At 38.4% G+C, this 17748-nt stretch overlaps 1 protein-coding gene across 1 annotated transcript in view; it reads left to right on the forward strand.

Annotated features, from left to right (window-relative positions):
• LOC124136412 (voltage-dependent calcium channel subunit alpha-2/delta-3-like) overlaps positions 1–17748 on the forward strand; it is a 320630-nt gene that overhangs the window by 101533 nt on the left and 201349 nt on the right. The gene's annotated exons all lie outside the window — the stretch shown is intronic.

Below are 17748 nucleotides of genomic sequence, written 5' to 3' on the forward strand. Positions count from 1 at the left end.
TTATATAGCTGGAATATTGCTGAGTGCAGCCTTAAACAACAAACAAACAAACAAAACTTTGAGGAATGTCAGTTGCCTCATACATACAGAAACCCCTTGTTATTGACCACAACCTGCTAAAAAGATAAGGGGTGGTCGGGTAGCCAAGTGGTTAAGCATTCGCTCATCACCCTGAAGGTAAGATTCATTCTCCTCTTGGGTACAATGTACAAAGCCCGTTCCTGGTGCCCCCACTGTGATATTGCTGGAATGTCACTTAAATTGGCATAAAGCCATACTCACTCACTATAAAGGTAAGATTAGAATGGTTAAATTGAGCTGCAAAGTTAAAGTATGAAGCATTCTTCTCAGACAAGTCCTTCTTGAAGAAATGGCCCTGGTTGTTTTTATTTGCCTGATCGAACTCCTGCACAGTTAATGCTATACAGGTTCAGCTAAGTTGGTTCTTATATCTCACTTGACAAATTGGCCAATAGAAGGGCTCATGTCTTGCAGTGATGAAACAAATTTAGTTTAAATTTTAAATTGGCTGACTGACATGTTGCATGGGGTTGTTAGTTGTGCTGAAATTGACTTGTGGACAAACTGCAGGGAACATTTATTTGTTGGAGACAAAATTTTCTGTTTCTTACCAGTTAGCTAACTGACCATTTGCAGGATCACAAGCACTCATGTGAAAGTTAATCGTGCAAGGTTCTCTCATGCTGAGACTATTGGAGCTCCCATACCTACATAGACTTAAAGTGGTCTTAGTGCTGAGATTATCAGAGCTCCCATACCAAACATAGACTTAAAGTGGTCTTAGTGCTGAGATTATCAGAGCTCCCATACCAAACATAGACTTAAAGTGGTCTTAGTGCTGAGATTATCAGAGCTCCCATACCAAACATAGACTTAAAGTGGTCTTAGTGCTGAGATTATCAAAGCTCCCATACTAAACATAGACTTAAAGTGGCCTTAGTGCTGAGACTATCAGAGCTCCCATACCAAACATAGACTTAAAGTGGTCCTAGTGCTGAGACTATTGGAGCTCCCATACCAAACATAGACTTAAAGTGGTCTTAGTGCTGAGATTATCAGAGCTCCCATAGCAAACATAGACTTAAAGTGGTCTTAGTGCTGAGATTATCAAAGCTCCCATACTAAACATAGACTTAAAGTGGCCTTAGTGCTGAGACTATCAGAGCTCCCATACCAAACATAGACTTAAAGTGGCCTTAGTGCTGAGATTATCAGAGCTCCCATACCAAACATAGACTTAAAGTGGTCTTAGTGCTGAGATTATCAGAGCTCCCATACCAAACATAGACTTAAAGTGGTCTTAGTGCTGAGATTATCAGAGCTCCCATACCAAACATAGACTTAAAGTGGCCTTAGTGCTGAGATTATCAGAGCTCCCATACCAAACATAGACTTAAAGTGGTCTTAGTGCTGAGATTATCAGAGCTCCCATACCAAACATAGACTTAAAGTGGTCTTAGTGCTGAGATTATCAAAGCTCCCATACTAAACATAGACTTAAAGTGGCCTTAGTGCTGAGACTATCAGAGCTCCCATACCAAACATAGACTTAAAGTGGTCCTAGTGCTGAGACTATTGGAGCTCCCATACCAAACATAGACTTAAAGTGGTCTTAGTGCTGAGATTATCAGAGCTCCCATACCAAACATAGACTTAAAGTGGTCTTAGTGCTGAGATTATCAGAGCTCCCATACCAAACATAGACTTAAAGTGGTCTTAGTGCTGAGATTATCAAAGCTCCCATACTAAACATAGACTTAAAGTGGTCTTAGTGCTGAGATTATCAGAGCTCCCATACCAAACATAGACTTAAAGTGGTCTTAGTGCTGAGATTATCAGAGCTCCCATACCAAACATAGACTTAAAGTGGTCTTAGTGCTGAGATTATCAAAGCTCCCATACTAAACATAGACTTAAAGTGGTCTTAGTGCTGAGATTATCAGTCAGAGCTCCCATACCAAACATAGACTTAAAGTGGCCTTAGTGCTGAGACTATCAGAGCTCCCATACCAAACATAGACTTAAAGTGGTCTTAGTGCTGAGATTATCAGAGCTCCCATACCAAACATAGACTTAAAGTGGTCTTAGTGCTGAGATTATCAGAGCTCCCATACCAAACATAGACTTAAAGTGGTCTTAGTGCTGAGATTATCAAAGCTCCCATACTAAACATAGACTTAAAGTGGCCTTAGTGCTGAGACTATCAGAGCTCCCATACCAAACATAGACTTAAAGTGGTCCTAGTGCTGAGACTATTGGAGCTCCCATACCAAACATAGACTTAAAGTGGTCTTAGTGCTGAGATTATCAGAGCTCCCATACCAAACATAGACTTAAAGTGGTCTTAGTGCTGAGATTATCAAAGCTCCCATACTAAACATAGACTTAAAGTGGCCTTAGTGCTGAGACTATCAGAGCTCCCATACCAAACATAGACTTAAAGTGGTCTTAGTGCTGAGATTATCAGAGCTCCCATACCAAACATAGACTTAAAGTGGTCTTAGTGCTGAGATTATCAGAGCTCCCATACCAAACATAGACTTAAAGTGGTCTTAGTGCTGAGATTATCAAAGCTCCCATACTAAACATAGACTTAAAGTGGCCTTAGTGCTGAGACTATCAGAGCTCCCATACCAAACATAGACTTAAAGTGGCCTTAGTGCTGAGATTATCAGAGCTCCCATACCAAACATAGACTTAAAGTGGTCTTAGTGCTGAGATTATCAGAGCTCCCATACCAAACATAGACTTAAAGTGGTCTTAGTGCTGAGACTATTGGAACTCCCATACCAAACATAGACTTAAAGTGGTCTTAGTGCTGAGACTATCAGAGCTCCCATACCTAACATAGACTTAAAGTGGCCTTAGTGCTGAGATTATCAGTCAGAGCTCCCATACCTAGATAGACTTGACGCATTCATGGCACAAAGATTGGCCCCAGGTTTATATCTCCTCACCATTCACTGTAGGATGCAACCCGTTGTCTGGCATAGCACTAACATCATCTTCTGTAATGGGCCCAGCTTATATCTGCTCAACATTTGAACCTGTTGACTTCCTTAGCACTAAGATCACCTTGTAAATGGGCCCCAGGTCAAGTTACCTTAACATTCATTGTAGGCCTGGGATGTCGAGCAAACTGTTGAACTTGCAGCAAGATCAGCTAGATGTAGAGTTTTGATAAATAAGCAAAAATATACAATGGGCTTGGACCTTTAACCCTAATTGTATTGCAAATAGACTAGCACAAGTCCATTGACTTGTAAATGACTGAGTGCAAGTCAAAATCATTGTGACTGTAGGTCTAGACTCAGTTTCATCAAGTAATCTTTTGGGATAGAGTACCAGTCAAACCACAATCAGATATGAAGGCCACTTTATACAGTTAGCACACTTGTCATTGTCATGTGGGTGCCAATCACATTGCATCTAAACAGTTCCAGCACCACCACACCCTCAGTGCAGAGCGTAGTTTGAAGAGACATCTGAAAATGGGTTGGGGAGGCTAGATAAGCAGACATTAGACAAACCGTAGCAATGAAAATCCCCATTAAGTCCAGGCTTGTCATCCCAAAGAGTGTGTGGGACATTAACATACACAACCAGACACTTACACTACTCTCACTTGTAGCTTTCCTTCCAACATGGCCCCCAAAGGGATTATGGCAGCCATTTTGAATTTTCTTTGATGCACTTAGAAGGGGACTGATAAGTTTATGGTCCGGAGACAAACCACTTGAGAATTTGTAGGTATTTCCTTACAATGTCAGATGACATTTTCTGAAGTGTCATAAGATGGCAATAATCAAGAGGAAATGAATGCAATGACCTTTTTCTCGCCTGGCATCCTTGACTGATGTGTGTTTTCAACCAAAGAACATTTCAGGTTCAACTGTTGAGTATTGTATGGAATCAGTTGATCCAAAACCTCTAGAGGAGCAGCAATGCTTTCTTTGCATTCTCTTAAGTCATCAGTGTTGGTTATGAAGTATCTGCGTATTCCAATGTCATCAAAATAATCAATATTCTGTGTCTTGTAGCAGTAACACTTCAGACAATGTTTTCAGGTGAATATAGAACCCCTGGGACATGAATAGTGTATGTTGGATAAACTTCTAAGAAGGTCCTAAAGGGATTTGGGGTTAGATGGGTCCACAGCAGCCTCTGCTTAATGTAATATACTACTCAAAACATGTTAAGGACCATCCGATTCTTTCATATCACTGCAACAGATTAACTGTAGTAATGTGAAAGAATCGTGTGGACCTTAATATTTTATTGTAGTGTAGCTCAGTAGGGTGATCAGGCTTGGTGACATGATTGCATGTGATCTGCCCTGAGATTGTGAGCTCACAGTATCAATCACTGGTTTGTCTGGTCTAGATTATTAACATTGCTGAAAGTAGAGTTGACCAACAAACATATCTTTTTGAGATGTTTATCAATAAATATATATGGTATATACAGTTTTGATTATTGTATGTAAGATCATTGTTAGTGTAAGCATTAGACTATAGATGGCTTTAGTATGAGAATGGATTTGAAAGAAGTATCAGGATCCTTGTATCCCCCCCCCCCGAAAAAGCGTGTTACAGATGCATTGTTGGTCGAATAATCAAAGGCAAAATAATAGTTTTGCAGTTGTGCGATTTGGGCTTTTAGTCGATCGGTCAAGATATAAATGATATGAACAGTGTTAAATAACTTCTGTTATATATGTAGCCTTAATATTTTATGAAGAAATTAAAAATATGTGTTAACTGATGAATCATTTAATCTGTCAGCAATAATTCTCTCTTTAGAACACTCTGCAGGAACATTACATTTAACTGCCATCTCTGATGAGACATCCATATTGTTCCATTAAATATTTGAACTGAAATATCTCCCCAAAAAGGCTGCAGTTTAAGCTGTCCTTAATAATGGATCCACCACGACGAAAGAATCAGAACCACTATCCCAATTTAGGTACCATCAATTTATCTTTCGAACATTTAAGTAATTTTTTCTCACGAATATTACAGATTAATTCATCTCCTAAAAGCTAAGGACAAAAGACCTCACGTCTACTAAAAGATGCTGGAGAAACCTCCATGCAGATTAATGGTCTGGATGGGGATGACGAAGATTGTGAGAGGCCTTCTGATCATTTGGTAGCCAACTGTCAATGAAAATAACACATTTTCAGAACAGCCTAGGTAATGGACTGATGGTAGTTGGTTTCCAATCGAGTATAGTCTAATTGTGTGGAATCCTTTAATCAGAACAGATGAAATGCATTTGTACAGAACGTTAAAGTGCATGCATTTATTAGGCGGCAGAACTACGTATTGATTCAGAATGGAAGGGAAAGGGTGACGAGAAGTTTGCCAATTCGCATGTAACGTTGTCAAGCAGGGCCCGTCCACCTACTTTCGTTTGCAGCAATCTCATTGGAAGTCCCGCTTCGTCACGCACGAAAATTAGTCTGTAATTCTTGGAGGATTTCTTCATTCTGTTGAGATGGTCTGTGGCGGTCTGACGAGGTCTGTGAGATCAACCATTCAAGATCATACTTATGCTAGTCAGGCTGTCATTGAATTAGGTCTCAACAACAGAAGATCGATACATTGAAGTTCATCCGCAGTTTCGGAGGTTGATCCCACATCCATATCACTTCCTTACAAAACAAATCAGATTGGGTCACAGCTTCGGTGTATAGGAGGTCTTAATTCCCATCTGTTGCCTCCATTTTAAAGATGGAACTGAATGATGCTGGGTCACAACCCCTCTGTATCTAGGGCAGACTGGGAAGAATATTATCACTCCCTTGAGCTATTTGATGACAAAGGATTTCCGGTGGTTTTTGCCTTCCGACAGCTGTTACTTGTCAGTACCCTAGATTTGTCATCTTGAGCATCATCCATGTTGTTTTTGTCCGTGTTTTTTTTCAAATGTGAAGGTTTTGTATCAGTCAAAGTAAAACACACTGTTGATTTTGAAATTCTTGATACATTTGATGTCTGTAGATCATTTTCAGGACTTGAGAATGATATTGAATTTTGTTTATTCTTGTGTAAATGTTGTCTTTCAAGCAAATGATATTGCACAGAGAATCTTTATTTTGTTTCAAACAAATATTATTATTTTTTAAATTTTGACAATTATTTCCAAATGTTATTTTCATTTGGTTATCTTGTAATTTTTATCATGAGATATGACTTAATAGATTGCAATGACTGTCAAAGTGTAAGGGATGCCCTGTTTATGAAGTTGCTCATTTATAAATATATATACCATGGATATTTATTTGTACAAATTGCAGTTAATTTTAAATAACAGGTTCATCTTTTATCAATTATGTGATAAAAAGGCATGTAACATGGAAAAAGAATTTTTGATATTCAGAAATTCAGGTAAGAGGTGACTAACGGGATCAGGTGGTCAGGCTTCCTGACTGGATCGATGCTCATGATGTCAATCACTGGTCTGACTCGATTATTTACAGACTGTCGTCATATAGCTGGAATATTGCTGAGAGTGGCGTTAAACAACAAACAAAACATACTAAACAAAACTGAAATTCAGTTTGAGACGAGTTTCAAATGTAGGTCAGATTCTTCTGAATTACACATCCGATGTTCTTGCCAGTGTAGCTGCACAGCAACAATTGATACAGGCTGCCTGATACTTCAAATGGTGCTGATGTACAAATTTGTGTTTGCTGTCTTTGCTTGTTGTTCAAATAACAAAATCCACTGTCAGAAACATGTTCAAGTTCAGTGCTATTATTGGTGTCAGTCTTTGATCTTAACACTTGTTATTACTTCTGCAAGGATAATAGGATATTTGTTTTTGAAAGGATTGTCATTATAGCATTCATGCTGGTTAAATAATGCAAGCCATACCCAAGGTTATCTGGTCAAGTGATATGTGTGTGGGAGGGTAATTTTTAAAACAGTTTTTTATACATCCAGGTATTTTATATGTTATGTATAGATCTAACAGTTTTTGTGTTTCTTTCCAAATTACAGCATTGATTATCCAATGCGTTTTGTAGAAATATTATTCTGTTGTCCATTTCAACTAATCAAGTCATGGAACAAATATTGGCATATGTTTGTTTGCCTTAGGTAAATATTTCAGCTATGTTTATTTGTGTGATGTAAAAATTAAACTTGGTATTTTTTTGGTGTGGAGCAATTATAGTGAACTCTTCTTTTTCAGTATGGAATAAATTAAGGATCAGGATGTATTTAGATTTGAATTCTTATGGCCATTATCACGATCAGTGTGTTTAGAGTCGCTTGCCCCTGATGTTGTATAAAGTTATCAAATACAGATCTGGTAAGGGATGTGGACAATTATAGTGACAAAAAATATATTTGTTCTTTTTCTGTTGGGCCTTGATATCTTTTGGGCCTTTATATCTGTTGGGTCTAGATATCTGTTGGGCCTAGATACCTTTTGGGCCTAGATATCTGTTGGGCCTAGATATCTATTGGGCCTTGATATCTGTTGGGCCTAGATATCTGTTGGGCCTAGATATCTATTGGGTCTAGATATCTATTGGGTCTAGATATCTGTTGGGACTTGATATCTATTGGGCCTTGATATGTGTTGGGACTTGATATCTATTGGGCCTTGATATCTGTTGGGCCTAGATATCTGTTGGGCCTAGATATCTATTGGGTCTAGATATCTGTTGGGACTTGATATCTATTGGGCCTTGATATCTATTGGGACTTGATATCTGTTGGGCCTTGATATCTGTTGGGCCTTGATATCTGTTGGGTCTAGATATCTGTTGGGACTTGATATCTATTGGGCCTTGATATCTGTTGGGCCTAGATATCTATTGGGCCTTGATATCTGTGGGGCCTAGATATCTGTTGGGCCTAGATATCTGTTGGGCCTAGATATCTGTTGGGTCTAGATATCTGTTGGGACTTGATATCTATTGGGCCTTGATATCTGTTGGGCCTAGATATCTTTTGGCAGATAAATTGTGGCAGATAATCAACTCTCCAGATACATTTTATATCATACAAGCTCCATTATTCAATTGACATTGGAGTTGATTAAAAAATATATCAAAACATCTAAATTTGACATCAAACAAAATCTTAAAATAAAATTGTAAATTTTTACCTGAAATATTTTATTGTGATGTAATTATGAACAGATTATTGTATTACATATCTTCTTATGAATTCAGTATATCATTTCAACAAGTTTTTAATCTCTTGTGGCCTGAAATGTTTACCATTATGGCGCTTAGGTACCTTTTTGTAAAAGTCTTTGCAAGGCTTGGGATCTCAGCCTGGTCCAATACTTGTTGCCTCCAGACATGATTCTTGCTTAAAGACTTGTAACACCATACGCTCCCTCACGCACTCAATCCCAAGTAGGACACTCAAGTAGGTCATGTCTTTAGACTCTCCTCACTGTTAGAATGTTGATTAAAGATCAACTGACATGTGTTACATTTCTCCAAAGTTAATTCACCATTTAGGAACTGACAAATTTGTAGCACTTGCAGAAAAACTCCCCCTCCCTAAGTTCCCTGCAGAGGCACTTTAAACAAATTCCTGGATGAAACGAAGATTATCAATGTCTGCATACAGAGCATTTTGACCCCGAGACAGATGGATTGAAGGAGAAATGTGATCTCCAATTCTTCATCACGAACTGCCTTGAAGGTTGAGGACAGGTGATCAAAGATGGCGGTGTTCTCTTCAATCAAACTGCCACCAAATTTGGGGGCCAATCCAGCCTCAATCAGTATTCCTATCACCTGCTTCACCAAATCACTTTTCTTGAGCGGAGGCCAAGTTTTTGTGAAATCTAATCTTATGATGGTCAGGGAAACACTCCTGGCATTGCAGAAGTACAGTTAATGATTACAGGAGTTTTACAAAGACTAATATAAACCAGGCAAGTTTCCCATGGAAAACTATTTTATTTTGAAGTGACATTTATCCCAGTTAAATGATAATGTACTTATGACTATTTTTCTGAACTGGCGATGGTGGTGATGTTGTTTCTATGAGAATGAAACTGCAGTTATAACAGTCTCAAACTTCTAAAGGAGGCTTTATCCAGTCTTAATGGTTTGAAAATCTGTTACCCAACATTTTGAACTTACTTTTTGGTCAAGCTTTGATGGTTGAAAACTCTATACTCTTTAACACCTCCAAATCTCAAAACACATGTTTACCGACATTGTTACATGAAAATATATGAGTAACTTTCCATTAAACAAACAAAACACCTTTGCTATTAATCATTGGATTGTCTGATCCAGACTCGATTATTTACAGACCGCCTTCAAATAGCTGTAATATTGCTTTGTGCGGCGTTAAACAACAAACCAATGATGTCAAACACTGGATTGTCTGGTCCAAACTCTATTATTTACTTACTCACATCATATAACTGGAATATTGCTGAGTGCGGCGTTAAACAACAAATTACAAAAAAACAACAACAAAAAACACACACTAAAACAGTGCTTCTGATGTCATGAGTAATTAAAGCAGGTCTAATACCCATAGCTTTATTCTAAAAAAATAATGATATTTTATTCCTTAAAAATTAGTCAGTTGCTGAGTTGCTCACTTTTCTAAAAATGTTGGTGAAGCGCGATTTGAATTGGCAGCCATGGTCCAACCCAACTGTAGCCTCATTGGGAACACCTGATGATGACGAATTATGTCATCAAAATACACTAAATGGATTACAATGGCATTATTTCTAATCAGCAAGATGACAAATATGACGTAGCAGAGTTCGAATAACACGGAGGAAACGGAGCAAGGTGAATCCAACCTTAACGCTTTGCTTCGTCTCATTAGTTGCCTTGACAAATTTAATAGCTTTATTTGCTCAAATAATGAAGAGGAGACCAGTATTTAGCAATTTATGGACAGCTGGCATGCAACTCCATGTTGTTTCATTCCATCACTGGCAAAGTGGGACCTGTTTTTGGTGAGAGTACAGTTGACCTAAGGGTAAAGTGTCTTGCCACCTGGAGATTAGTGTGGCTTTACTGCAACATTTTTAATTAGATTTTGAGCAGAGAAGCCGTTTCAATGTAACTGTGTTAAAATATTGATCTGATGATGATGTGTGTTTTTGCGTGGATTTGTTGATATTTGTTTATGTTTTAAGGCAATTTTCTGAAAATGGGTTTAGAACATGAAGCTTTTAGCAATATTGGACCTTATTTTTAGGGGTTTTTTATATGGAAAAAGAATCTCACCTTCGTGTCTCTTGATATCAAATATACTGACACAAGTCAATAAAAGTTTCAAACCAGAGTTTTAAACTTTTAGTGATGAGTGTTCTATTTAACATCCAAACTAATTCTTAAAACTTTTTCAGTTTGTAAACTGTAATAACCAGTGTCTTGAGTGTAAAAAATGATAGCTATCCAGCTTCAGGGGCTGAGACATTAGTGATGTCATATGATTACGATGTCATGCTAACTGGTGATGTCATAATGGTCTGCCAAGCATTGGGATACAGTTTCTTTATAGCGCTGTTTCCTAGGAGATCTCACCCAAACAATACCTTCTGTATCCAAAAAAAGAAATTGACCCCGAACATTCTTCTAGCTGTAGCTTAAAAAATATCTAATCTTGATACAAAATCACAGCCACACACATCACACCCCCCCCCCCCCCCCCATAGAATATCAAACAGTTGGTCCCTTAAAACACTAGCAAATCAAATGTCATGTTCTATGGGAGATGCACCAATTAACAAATGTTCAATTTAAATCAAGATCTTGCCAATGATGAGCACCATAACATATGGCTATATTACGCCTGAATTATTTGACAGTAGTTTTGGTTTTATCATAGTCTAAGTTGGATTTCCTGAGCCTCATGTCCATTGATGAAGGATTATCTAATTGATATATTTGAACCATTGGTACCAGGGTTGACCAAAATGTCCTTGAATCCTTTCTTGTAGAACATTGACATATCTATGTTTATTTATCAAGGGAGGCCGAACTGATGCAGGAAGGTTACAGTTATTGCCATTAACAGATGACCATATTGGGTTGGAGCTACCGACATTGTTTGGAATGTCATTACCACCATTGTTGCAACCCTGTTCATGAATGCTGATGAGCCTGCTTGCTGGATGATGAATTTATAAGATTGCATTTCTGACAAATATTGGACTAAAAGCTTCTCTCTGATGTGTGTTTGTGGGACTGTTTTTTTTGTTTATATGATTTTATCCTTTAAAGATTATTTCGTCCCCTATGGACCATGGATCATAATGAAGGCAAAGCTTGGATTCAAACCCATGTTCAGCAGATGTAGGTATGGTTAAAAGGGGCACAACTCTGCACAGCAAATAATGGGTCTGATACAAGATGGCCACACTTGCCAAAGGATTAGGTCACTGACTGAAGAATTCTGTCTATGAACAACATATTTTAGGTCAATCTGTCACCACCAAGAAGGAACATTTAACCTGGGAATAGGGCTTAGACGAGTCCATATTTACAACCCGAGTACCCACCCCCTATTACCCGACCCTACCCGGGTACCCCCTGTAGGTCACAAGACACCATAATGTCAGTTTGGGAGTAGTTTGATCGTAGTCCTTGACAAAATGTATTCAGATACACGTATAAAACGATCTAGTCATGGATACACTGAAGTTGACTGAAGTTTTATCTTTATTTCAAACATATAAAAGTCAGAAGGAATGGGTGCATAGTCAGAAAGGAGTATGAACATTAGTGACTTGTAGTGAGTGAGTTTGGTTTTTAACGCCGCTTTTAACATTATTCCAGTTATATCGCGGTGTGTCAGCTTAATGTGGGAGGAAAGCCCGAAGTGATGCAGGTCTCAGATGTTTACCACTTCGGTGAAACCCACGAGCCGCGGTATGGAGCCGCGGTATGGAGCTGACAAACCCAGAAACATAATCGGGGCGAACCGGGATTCGAACCTACAATCATAGGTTTCTGGCCTGCCCAAGGGACGCAACTCTGCACAGCGAATCGCGGTGCCTTAGACGACTGGGCCACCTGGGCCACCTGGGCCACCTGTGCCCCCCCAGTGACTTGTAGTGTAACCATATAGAGAATTATTGTCATTAAACAATATCACATGACTAACCATGGGTCCAGGTAGTCCTGTGGGTACCCGGGTCCTTCTTAGTACCCACCCGACCCAAATACCCAAGTTACCCATCCCAGCCCTACCTGGGAACATAGACTGAATTTCAAATAGACAAAGATTCTACAATACTACTTAACCTGTGATAGCGATAGTGTGAGTGTCTAGACCAGGGTATATCAGACTCAGTGTTTGGAGATATGACGAGGACGCAACTTGGATTTAGATTTGACACATATTAAGCTTCAGTTTAAGAAACGAATGATCAAATCATGGTTAGCCCCGATTATGTTTCTAGGTTTGTCAGCACCATACCTGGGTTTCACCAAAGTGGTAAACGTCTGAGACCTGCATCACTTTGGGCCTTCCTCCCACATTAAGCTGACATGCTGGATATAACTGGAATACTGTTAAAAGCCAAACTCACTCACCATTAAGGAAATGTGCCCAGAGTAATTACAGAAGCTCTCTTCTTTTTGTCATCATAAAGTTTTTAATTTAGATTTTTTTAAAAAATACTTCAAATACAGACCGGCAAGCATCGATCAGTGCATGAACATTCAGTACATATACATGACATGGGTACATGGTATTTTAACCTTTAGAGTGAGTGAGTGAGTATGGTTTTACACCGCTTTTAGCAATATTCCAGGAATATCACGGCGGGGGACACCAGAAATGGGCTTCACACATTGTACCCAGGTCGGGAATTGAACCCGGGTCTTCGGCGTGACGAGCGAACGCTTTAACCACTAGGCTACCCGACCGCCACTTTAACCTTTAGAAATAGATGTAAGACAATTAGTTACAATGACACAAGAGTGCCATCTCCTCAGCAGGAGCTTGACAAGGCAGCCTGTCTAGCTCTTATAGCTATGTAGCATGGACAGTGGTGTTTTTTTGACAGTTTGATATGCCAAGATGCCTTCTACTCATACTTTGACCTTCAAGTCATTGCCACTTTACTTCAGCCTTCTTGCTGAAGGCTTCATTCTTCATGATCGCTGCTGAAACATTAATGATGTCTTTAACACCCTGTAGTCGTGTCTTCAGTGAACATTGTTCTGTATTGCTTTTTACTTGCCATTTAATTTGTCCAAAAAATTATATGGGTCAATGTTTAGAAAAACAAATGTGTTTGTTTAATAAGGATTTTGAAATAACTGGAAATGTTGAAAGTTGAAAATGTGAACTGAAGTGAAATTTTGTATTTAAGATGCCATTGTCTGTTTATAACAACCTTATATATTGAAGCAGTCTTTGGGATTTGTTTTGGCAGCTAAATGTTTAGCTTGTCGTAAATGTTTAGTTCCTAGACTAACCTGTTAATTTGTGTGCAAAAGGATAACTGAAGGTTGGCAAAGAGTGTCCAGGAGACATACAGCGGTTACAAAGCGAAACTTATTTTAAATTAATAACCAAACAATCCTGGCAATTATTTAGGAATATGTTTTTTTAAGTTTCAATTAAATTTAGGAAAGAAATCGAAAAGCGTATACAAAATCTTACAAGGATTTTCTTCATATGCCAAATATTTGTGTTTTGGAAAACATTGGTCTGGTCTAATTTTAACCATTGTGAGTGAGCTGTGTTTAATGCTGCTGTTAACACACAGTATATTAACTCCGGGCCAACCAGTCCTTGTTTTGACCCCTTAATGCCAAGGCCGGCAGGGTAAATAGAAGTACCATCTCTTATTGTCTTTTGGTATGCTGCTGCTTAGGATCGAACCCCCATCTTTCCGCTCTCCAGGCAGACACTCTATCTACTAGACCACAGAGGCAGTCTGTTGACATGTAATATTTAAGTAAGAAAGACTGTTTACGGTAACAGCATATAATTAAAAGTATATATATTGTATGAATTTTGTGTTAAGGAATTTCACCATCTGTTCGAAGGGTACCTGTTAAAAGTTGTTTAACCAGTATCCTGTATAGTTTTAATATACATGGGGTCTTAATGCAAGCTGATACTGCTTAATCAATATTGTGACATATTGCGCATTAGTTTTAACTGATTTCTGAAAAAGGCGTCTTTAATTTCAGTTTTGACAGGAGTTCTCAATCCGTGACTGACACGATATCAGATATAATGATAAGAACTAGATTCTGTTGTTCTCCAGAGAGACAGGCACGTCCGTTTCAGATTCATCATTGTGCCATGATTGCCAGTTTCTATTAAACTTACATCTCTCTATAATAACTCTTTTAGCAGAGGGAATTATGTTTCTTCCAGTATCATTTTAAAATGAATCTAAAAAGATTTAATTAGCATTGAAGAGGATGAAGTATGATAAGGCCTCTATTCGGCCCACTGGAAATGTCAAATTTGAAAGTTAAATAAACTTTTACGAAATGTCAAATTTGAAAGTTACTGAAGACCTTGAAATGTTATCAATAGATGGGTGAAGTACTGAGAGGAATATTTATTGCTTTTATATGAAATTAGTTTTAAGGAAGATGTGACCGGACTGAGTAATGTGTTTTACTCTGATAGATGTAGATAGGTGATATTAGATTATTGATGTCTGAATCCATGATGGGAGAGATGGCCATGTCTTCATGAAGACGACGAATAACTTCTTTGACAGGCATTTAGAAGTACTAAGTAAGGATAGGAGTTATGGAGGAACAACTTCTTTATTACAAATAAGACGACGTTTCGGTGTAGGTTCTAACACTGTTATCAAGCAAGTGATGATAACGCTTGATAACGGTATTAGAACCTACACCAAAAAGGATAGGATTTATGGATGAACAACTTCTTTATTACAATTAAGAGCGACATTTCGGTGTAGGTTCTAACACTGTTATCAAGCAAGTGATGATAACACTTGATAACGGTATTAGAACCTACACCGAAAAGGATAGGATTTATGGATGAACAACTTCTTTTTTACAATTAAGAGCGATGTTTTGTTGCAGGCTCTAACACCATTATCAAGTGGTAGAACCTACACTTACACTCTTAATTGTAATAAAGAAGTTGTTCATCCATAAATCCTATCCTTACTTAGTACTCCAACTTCTATATGCCTATCAAAGAAGTCTGAATCCATGCCTGAATAATCCGAAAAAGTCTTATTGCTCCTTGGAGTAATCCTTTTATTTAAAGACAATTTTAAAAACTTTAGGATGGGAAAATGTAATGTTGTAAATAACTGTCATTTGGTCAGATTAGGTTAGATTTTCTGTGAGTTTGTACCTTGACAGTGAGGGACAAACTGTATGAACATTGGCGCTTGTGATGACGTTCAAAGAGTGTTTGACCCTCACCCTCTAAAAGTTCATAACTCAGTTAGCTGCCACTGAGTGAAAGACAGTTTTTCGGGTTTTTTATATCACTATTTGGTGTTGCTTAGCATGTTTTACATTTTGTATGTGTGACCTTCAACACTGACATCCATATAACAACTGACTGAATTGAGCAAAAAAATGTCTTCACATGACCTTCAGGACCCGTGAAGATCCGGGGTAGAATAGGTCTTCAGCAACCCATGCTGGCCGTAAAAGACGACTATGCTTGTCTTAAGAGGCGGGATTGGGTAGTCAGGCTCGCTGACTTGGTTGAAGCATGTCATCGATCCCAATTGCATGGATTGATGCTCATGATATCAATCACTGGATTGTCTCTTCCAGACTCGATTATTTACAGACCGCCATCATATAGCTGGAATATTGCAGAGTGTTGCGTACAACAACAAACCAACCAACCAACATGACCTTTAGCAACTTTTATTGTAGTTTGGTTTGTGTTTGATGAGAACAAAATGCATTTTTAATACATCATCATAAGATGGGAAACTGATGGTGTGAACAATCTTAGTAAGAAGGTCCTGTGACAATCGTTCATGGTACATTGACTTCAAGTGCTAGACGCCAAACGGGGCAGAGTGCCGTCACTGAACATCTGGCGATATGTATGTGTCAGTCATCATTGCTGAATTGGCCGACCATTTAAAGGTGATATTTAAGGTTTTAAAGATATGTCAAATGGGCACTGAAGTGAATTCATAGATAATTACAGAATGCTGTTGACTGTCAGTCTGGGTGAAGCTCTGAGTGAATCATTTTGTTTGCTATATTCACAAGGATGGGTCGGAGCAACGATATTCTATCACAGACATTCAGTCCAAACCTTCCAATGTTTGGAGAAACCCTGGCGTAAAAGATTAAGTGTCCAGCTGATCATTATTGGTTCTGTATGTATTCATGCCAGGGAATTCCAAGAGGTTCCTAAAAATGTTGAAAAAGTCCAATAGCGCTCATGTGATTCTTAGAATACATTCTCATGATGTTGTTCATTTTGAAGGTTTTTGACTGGCTTCTCATGCAATGGGAATGCCGTATGTCATGTATACTTCACATTGAAAATCATCCCTTATTGCACTAACTTCATCAGGTGGTTTGAAATGAATGTTGTTTTATGCCATAATTTTCAAAAGATTAACAAACGGTAAACTGCCGAGCAATGGAAAGTATGTTCCCATATTTGATGGTGGCTCAATATCACACCAACAAGTAATGGTTATTTGATGGTATTGTGTTTGATAGGGGTATCATAGTTGTGTTTTTTTAATCGCAGTGTTTCAGCCACTCATTTAAGCCTTTTAATGTTTTGATAATGTTTGTAATTTTTTTTATCAAATCTATTTTTCAAATTTATACTTTCTTTTTTCTGGCAGGTTAAATGATGTTAGACAGATATAAAATGTCAAGTCAGCAGTAGCCATGTCAGCGTAGTTGACAGCGTGAGCAATGATCCAACAACTATCCTACAATGAAGTTTGAAAATACTTGATTCTGATTGGTCAGTCAGAGGTTTCAAATCACAATAACCACCTCTTATTGAAACAGCTATTTGATAACCACATCATCATGGAAGCTGAAATTTATACAAAAGTACATCTTTCTCAATCAGTATCGACACGTATTATAAATAATGGTATATACACTTGTAGGTTACAAAATGCAGAGGCGGTCAGATAGCCTCGTGGTTGAAGCATTTACTTGTCATGGCGAAGACCTAGGTTCGATACCCGTCTTGGGTAAAATGTGTGAAACCCATTTCTGGTGTCCCCCGCTGTGATATTGCTGGAATATTGCTGAAAGCGGCATAAAACAATACTCACTACAAACTGCAGAGTTTGTTGGAAGAAAACAGATAGATATTGACAAAGGGAGTGTATTTCAGGATTTAGGGACAACAGAAAGCTTGAAATTTGGCACTCTTCTTTATCCAAGAATGATGTCATATCAACTGCATTACAATGAGTCACATCTTGCAAAGCTTACTTAGTTTTCTGTAAGGGATGCCAATCTCATGTTTGCTTACGAAGTACCTACCGGTATGCTACAGGATACATTTGCCTGTCATATATCTGAGTAAAGAATTACCATAGAGCATATGCAACAACATACTTTATTCAAATCAACAACACACAAAACATTGGACTCAGCCCATGGCGTTTCATCTTCACTGAGACCGCCTCCGTGGTCTAGTGGTAGAGCGTCTGCCCAGAGAGCACAAGGTACGGGGTTCGATCCCCGGCCGCGTCATACCAAAAGACTTTGAAAGGTGCTACTTGTTGTTACCCTGCCTA

Source organism: Haliotis rufescens, unplaced genomic scaffold (assembly GCF_023055435.1).
Source record: "Haliotis rufescens isolate VD_foot unplaced genomic scaffold, xgHalRufe1.0.p SCAF_22, whole genome shotgun sequence".
Lineage (NCBI taxonomy): Eukaryota > Metazoa > Mollusca > Gastropoda > Lepetellida > Haliotidae > Haliotis > Haliotis rufescens.